This window comes from Oratosquilla oratoria, chromosome 12 (genome assembly GCF_046742065.1).
Source record: "Oratosquilla oratoria isolate Oo_2021 chromosome 12, ASM4674206v1, whole genome shotgun sequence".
Taxonomy (NCBI): Eukaryota; Metazoa; Arthropoda; class Malacostraca; order Stomatopoda; family Squillidae; genus Oratosquilla; species Oratosquilla oratoria.
This window is the reverse complement of record NC_134788.1, coordinates 71,728,545-71,736,044: the sequence shown is the minus strand read 5'-3', so window position 1 is coordinate 71,736,044 and position 7,500 is coordinate 71,728,545. Positions and strand designations below refer to the sequence as shown.

At 48.9% G+C, this 7,500-nt stretch overlaps 3 protein-coding genes across 4 annotated transcripts in view; 1 reads left to right on the top strand and 2 right to left on the bottom strand.

The window, feature by feature from the left end:
- Nucleotides 1–7,108, bottom strand: part of LOC143030871 (uncharacterized) — a 33,230-nt gene extending 26,122 nt beyond the window's left edge. The window contains exon 1 of the mRNA XM_076194092.1: nucleotides 6,980–7,108. The gene's annotated coding sequence lies outside the window, so the exon portion shown is untranslated. The remainder of the gene's footprint in view (nucleotides 1–6,979) is intronic.
- The window catches only part of LOC143032005 (uncharacterized), a 529,471-nt gene that overhangs the window by 189,200 nt on the left and 332,771 nt on the right, over nucleotides 1–7,500 (top strand). The window lies entirely within an intron of this gene.
- Nucleotides 1–7,500, bottom strand: part of LOC143032009 (large ribosomal subunit protein mL43-like) — a 320,821-nt gene that overhangs the window by 40,260 nt on the left and 273,061 nt on the right. The window lies entirely within an intron of this gene.

Genomic DNA, 7,500 nt, shown 5'->3' with positions numbered 1-7,500 from the left:
CACACACACACACACACACAGACACACAGACACACACACACACACACACACACACACACACACACACACACACACACACACACACAGACAGGTACACACCCACCCACACACACAACACACACACACACACACACACACACACACACACACACACACACACACACACACACACACAGACACACACAGACAGGGACACACCCACCCACACACACAACACACACACACACACACACACACACACACACACACACACACACACACACACACACACACACACACACACACACACACACACACACACACACACACACACACACACACACACACACACTCAAACACACAAAGACACACACACACACACACACACACACACACACACACACACACACACACTGACGCACACACACACACACACACACACACACACACACACACACACACACACACACACACACACACACACACACACACACGCAATTATTTATCTACTTATCTATCTATTTATTTATTTATTTACCATGTGTTTTTCCTCCTCCTCCTCCTCCTCCTCCTCCTCCTCCTCCTCCACCTCCTCCTCGTCGTGGTCCTCCTCGTCCACCTGACCCTCGACCTTCCTTTGGCGGCGCCGACAACGGGTCTCCTCCCCTCCCCGTCGCCCTCCAGTGTACAGCTGCGGTGGCAGCAGCGCCCCTGGGGAGGGCCACGTGGTTTTCCTGAACCCGTCCTTCCCCCTCCACGACGTCCTGACCACGTCCTGCACGCTCAGGATCAAACTCGGACCCAACACTTGCCAGGTAAGGCACAAGGTAGGGCCTTGCAGGAAGAGAGGGAGGGAGGGAGGGAGGGAGGATGGGAGGGGGAAGGAGGGGAGAGGGAGGGAGGGAGGGAGGGAGGGAAGGAGGGAGAGAGGTAGAAGGGGAGGATGGGGAGAATGGGAGGGAAGAAGGGAGGGAGGAGGAGAGGGAGGAGGAGGAGGAGGGAGGATAGGAGGGGAAGTAGGGAGGGAGGGAGAGAGGGAGGGAGGGAGGGAGGGAAGGAGGATGAGAGATGGAGAGGATGGGAGAGAGAGGGGGAGGGAGGGAGGGAGGGAGAATAGGCGGCCAACAAGGCAAGGTCATCCTATTGAGGCAGGAGGAGTGCAGGACTTGCAGACGACTGATGCAGCAGCAGCATTGGGTTTAGATTGGACCAATTTCGATTTAATTAAGAAGGAAAGGAAGGGGCAAGAATTGGATGGATGGAGATGACAGGTGATGATGGAACTCCCAAGTGTAGGCCATATGGTCTCCTGCATGCAGCCTCCTTCGTCATGTTATTATGCTTTTCTTGTGTTATTATGTTCTTATGGAAATTCCCAAACTCCTGCCTAGACAACGGCATGGAACTCCCAAGTGTAGGCCCTATGGTCTCCTGCAGCCTCCTTCTCCATGTTCTTATGTTATTATGCTCTTCTTATGTTCTTATGTAAGTTCCCAAACTCCTGCCTAGCCACCAGACAGGTGGTAATGGAAATTAAACTCCCAAGTGTAGGCCCTATGGTCTCTTGCATCCTCCTCCTCCCTTCTTTTCAACATCTCCGAGTGGACTTTGAGACTCTGCTGCGGACAAGGGGGGCCTTTGCACGAGTCACTTCCTCGAGTTCACGGGGGTGACCATTTGGCCCTTGAGATTCCACAGGATCTGCGGAACGAACGTCGACCAACACTGTGAGTAGTAGACTTCCAGTCAGACGCCCGACTTATCCCAATCTCCCCTTACCGGTCAGACGCCCGGAAGACGGGTCGCCGCCCCCTCTGTCTGGCTGCCGATGATGGGTCGCCGCCCCGTCTGTCTGGCTACTGACGACGAGTCCCCGCCTCCTCTTTCTGGCTGCCGAAGACGGGTCGCCGCCCCCTCTGTCTGGCTGCCGAATACGGTTCGCCGCCCCCTCTGTCTGGCTAACGAAGATGGGTCGCCGCCCCCTCTGTCTGGTTCTCGAAGACGGATCACCACCCCCTCTGTCTGGCTGCCGAAGACGGGTCGCCGCCCTCTCTGTCTGGCTGCCTAAGACGGGTCGCCACCCCTCTTTCTGGCTGCCGAAGACGGGTCGCCGCCCCCTCTTTCTGGCTACCGAAGACGGGTCGTCCTCCCCTCCTTCTGGCTGCCGAAGACGGGTCACCGCCCCCTATGTCTAGCTGCCGAAGACGGGTCGCCGCCCCCTCTGTCTGGCTGCCGAAGACGGGTCGCCGCCCCATCTGTCTGGCAGCCGAAGACGGGTCGCCGCACTCTCCTTCTGGCTGCCGAAGACGGGTCGCCGCCCCCTATTTCCGGCTGCCGAAGACGGGTCACCGCCCCCTATGTCTAGCTGCCGAAGACGGGTCGCCGCCCCCTCTGTCTGGCTGCCGAAGACGGGTCGCCGCCCCATCTGTCTGGCAGCCGAAGACGGGTCGCCGCACTCTCCTTCTGGCTGCCGAAGACGGGTCGCCGCCCCCTATTTCCGGCTGCCGAAGACGGGTCGTCGCCCCCTTCTTCTGGCTGCCGAAGACGGGTCACAGACCCCTCTTTCTGGCTGCCGAAGACGGGTCGCCGCTCCCTGTGTCTGGCTGCCGAAGACGGGTCGCCGCCGCCTATTTCTGGCTGCCGAGGACGGGTCACCGCCCCCTCTGACTGGCTGCCGAAGATAGGTATACGCCCCCCTCTTTCTAGTTGCCGAAGACATGTTGCCGAAGACAGGCCACCGCCCACTCTTTCTGGCTACCAATCACGGGTCGCCGCCCCATCTTTCTGGCTGCCGATGACGGGTCGTCGCCCCCTTTCTCTGACTGCCGAAGACGGGTCACCGATCCCTCCGTCTGTCTACCGAAGACGGGTCGCCGCCCCCTCCTTCTGGCTGCCGAGGACGGGTTGCTGCCCCCTTTGTCTGGCTGCCGAAAACGGGTTGCCGCCTCCTCTCTCTGGCTGCCGAATAGGGTTGCCTCCCCCTCTCTCTGGCTACCGAAGTCAGGTCGCCGCCCCCACTGTCTGGCTGCCGAAGACAGGTCGCCGCCCCCTCCTGGCTGCTGAAAACGGGTCGCCGACCCCTATGTCTGGCTGCCCAAGATGGGTCGCCGCCCCCTCCTTCTGGCTGCCGAAAACGGATTGCCGCCTCCTCTCTCTGGCTGCCGAAGACGGGTCGATGCCCCAGCTTTCTAGTTGCCGAGGACGGGTCGCCGCCCCCTATGTCTGGCTGCCCAGGACGGGTCACCGCCCCATCTGTCTTCCTGCCAAAGATGGGTCGCCGCCCCCTCCTTCTGGCTGCCGAAAACGGTTTACCGCCCTCCCTGTCTGGCTGCCGAAGACGGGTCGCTGCCCCATCTGTCTGGCTGCCGAAGATGGGTTGCCGCTCCTCCTTCTGGCTGCCGAAGACGGGTCGCCGCCCCCTTCTTCTGGCTGCCGAAGACGGGTCGTCGCCCCCTCTGTGTGGCTGCCGAAGACGGGTCGCCGTCCCCTCTGTGTGGCTGCCGAAGACGGGTCGCTGCCCCCTATGTCTACCTGCCGAAGACGGGTCGCCGTCCTCTTTTTCACACGGGCAAACCAGGTCTGAAAAAATGGTTTGTCAAACATGTTTAAAAAACGTTCACACGGTCAAACCAGGTCTGACAAATAGTTTGTCAAACGGGTTTGAAAATTCATTCACACGGACAAACTAGGTTTGGCAAGCGGCTTGTCAAACGTGTTTGAAAATACATTCACACGGTCAAACCAGGTTTGAAAAACGTTTTGTCAAACGTGTTTGTAAACACGTTCACACGGGCAAACCAGGTTTGAAAAATGGTTTATCAAACGTGTATGAAAAACCGATCTCACAGTCAAACCAGGTTTGACAAACGGCTTGTCAAACGTTTTTGAAAATACATTCACACGAGCAAACCAGGTTTGAAAAAGGTTTGTCAAACGTGTTTGCAAGACCGTTCACAAGATCAAACCAGGTTTGACAAATGGTTTGTCAAACGTGTTTGAAAACACATTCACACGGGCAAACTAGGTTTGGCAAGCGGTTTGTCAAACATGTTTAAAAAACGTTCACACGGTCAAACCAGGTCTGACAAATAGTTTGTCAAACGGGTTTGAAAACACATTCACACGGGCAAACCAGGTTTGAAAAATGGGTTTGTCAAACGTGTATGAAAAACCGATCTCACTGTCAAACCAGGTTTGACAAACGGCTTGTCAAACGTTTTTGAAAATACATTCACACGAGCAAACCAGGTTTGACAAAGGTTTTTCAAACGTGTTTGCAAGACCGTTCACAAGATCAAACCAGGTCTGACAAATAGTTTGTCAAACGGGTTTGAAAATTCATTCACACGGGCAAACTAGGTTTGGTAAGCGGCTTGTCAAACGTGTTTGAAAATACATTCACACGGTCAAACCAGGTTTGAAAAATGGTTTGTCAAACGTGTTTGAAAACACATTCACACGGGCAAACCAGGTTTGAAAAATGGGTTTGTCAAACGTGTATGAAAAACCGATCTCACTGTCAAACCAGGTTTGACAAACGGCTTGTCAAACGTTTTTGAAAATACATTCACACGAGCAAACCAGGTTTGAAAAAGGTTTGTCAAACGTGTTTGCAAGACCGTTCACAAGATCAAACCAGGTTTGACAAATGGTTTGTCAAACGTGTTTGAAAACACATTCACGCGGGCAAATTAGGTTTAGCAAGCGGTTTGTCAAACGTGTTTGAAAAACTATTCACACAGTCAAACCAGGTTTGAAAAAACGTTTGTCAAACGTGTTTGAAAACGCATTCACACGGGCAAACCAGGTTTGATAAACGGTTTGTCCAACGTGTTTGAAAATACATTCACACGGTCAAACCAAGTATTTTTGCCTAGTGTGAAGATGAAAATCGACGGCATTTTTGCTTAGTGTGAAGATGGAAATCGACGGTAGTTTTGCCTAGTGTGAAGATGGAAATCGACGGCATTTTTGCCTAGTGTGAAGGAGGAAATCGACGGTATTTTTGCCTAGTGTGAAGATGAAAATCGACGGCATTTTTTGCCCTGTGTGAAGGAGAAAATCGACGGTATTTTTGCTGAGTGTGAAGATGAAAATCGGCGGTAGTTTTGCCCTGCGTGAAGTAGAAAATCGACGGTATTTTTGCTTAGTGTTTAGATGAAAATCGACGGTAGTTTTGCCAAGTGTGAAGATGGAAATCGACGGCTGTTTTCCTAGTGTGAAGGAGGAAATATACGGTATTTTAGCCTATTGTGATGAAAATCGACTGCATTTTTTGTCCTGTGTAAAGGAGAAAATCGACGGTATTTTTGCCTAGTGTGAAGATGAAAATCGACGTCAATTGTGCCTTGTGTGAAGGAGAAAGCCGACGGCATTTTTGCCTAGTGTGAAGGAGGAAATCGACGGTATTTTTGCCTAGTGTGAAGATGAAAATCGACGGCATTTTTGCCCTATTTGAAGGAGAAAATCGACGGTATTTTTGCTTAGTGTGAAGATGGAAATCGACGGCAGTTTTGCCTAGTGTAAAGATGAAAATCGACGGTATTTTTGCCAAGTTGTGTAGATGGAAATCGACGGTATTTTTGCCCTGTGTGAAGGAGGAAATCGACGGCATTTTTGCCCTGTGTGAAGATGGAAATCGACGGTATTTTGGCCGAATGTGAAGATGGAAATCGACGGTGATTTTGCCTAGTTTGAAGATGGAAATCGACGGTGTTTTTGCCTAGTTTAAGACGACGTGAAAGGGAAACCCAGATGTCATGGTATCAAGGGGCAAAATTTTCAGGTCAGCACGTGGCCTTACGTAACACTGAACGAAACATTCTGAGAAAGCCGTGCAGAGAATTTTTTTTTAATATAGAAAAGACGATGAATTTTGACAATTGTGTTCATATTAAAACTGAGCGAAACCTTCTGAGAAAATCCTTAAATACATGTAGAGAGAAACGTTAAAAGACGATGAATTTTGACAATTGTGTTGAACGAAACATTCTGAGAAATTTTTTAAACACGTGGAGAGAAAGATGTTTTAAATCAGTAATGTTCCCGCACCATAGGCAGTTGACATGCAAGCGCGACATTACGTCACAGGTCTACTCTAAAAAGAGAACGGAGTCGTCTGTAATCTAAGAGAATGGGAATCGTGGAGACATAGACAACACCTACCCAATAAATAAATTTTTATGGAGAGAAGGGGTGGAGGGGGGTTGAAGGAGGGAAATAGACATGCTACAGAATTTACCTTTCATGCTACTAAGCGCAAAAAATAAATATTTACATGCATTTATTTATATGCGTATACCCTGACATCTGATGTACTACAGCTATGCAAATATAATCAAATGCTTATTTTTGACACAAATTTTTATCTCCACCAGTTTTCCTGTAATATATTCTTTTTCATATGAATAAAATTATAATAATTAAAATGTATTCAATATATTTGCATAGGTTTTGTCACATAAAATAGAACATCTTGACAAGACGCATGCGTATATGGCAACAAGGGTACCGGGAGGGAGCGGGTGAGGGGATGGAGGAAAATTGGCTTTGAAATAGGGAGGGTGAGACAAATAAGGAGGGAAGGACAAGATTTTCTATCTTTTCATATATATATATATATATATATATATATATATATATAGATATATATATACATATATATATACATATATATATATATATACATATATATGTATATATATATATATATATATATATATATGTGTGTGTGTGTGTGTGTGTGTGTGTGTGTGTGTGTGTGTGTGTGTGTGTGTGTGTGTGTGTGTGTGTGTGTGTGTGTGTGTGTGTGTGTGTGTGTGTGTGTGTGTGTGTGTGTGTGTGTGTGTGTATTTTTTCCCTTTTTTCTGGGAAAATCGCAGTAAAGGAACAAGGAAAGAAGAGAGGATGAGGGAGGGATGGAGGGAGGAGGAGGGTGAAGAAGTTTTGTAGGTATTTTCTACCGAGATACTACAAGGGGATATAATATTTGACTACGTACGTGCAGTGGCGGTCTTGCTTCCAGACGAATCTCCACTTTCCGACGCTGTAAAAATGTGGGAAGATATCCTCATCTCTCTCAACCACCTTCACCTCCATAATCCACCTCTTCCTCAACATCTACACAACACAACAGAAAATGGCTCATCCCACTTCCCTCCCTAACCCTCCCGTCTTCAAATTTTTTTCATTCAATTCGCCTCAACATATTTTTCTCTCAATTTTCGACCCAATTTAATTCTATCTTTTTTATTTTATTTAGGTGTTATCACCATCACTATCATCATCATCATTATTGTCTTAATTATCATTATAAAATCTACGGAGACAGATATGTCCGTTTCCCTGATTCATGGCCACAGCTACAATATCGACATAAAAAAGATATGATATTGAAGATTATATATTTTTCCGTTCTGGGCTAGAATTTTCTATTCAGATGAATAGATACACCAGCCATTAATCCTCCCCACCATCAAACGGAAAATAAATAAAGACGAAGTCAAACTTAAGGCGTTCAAA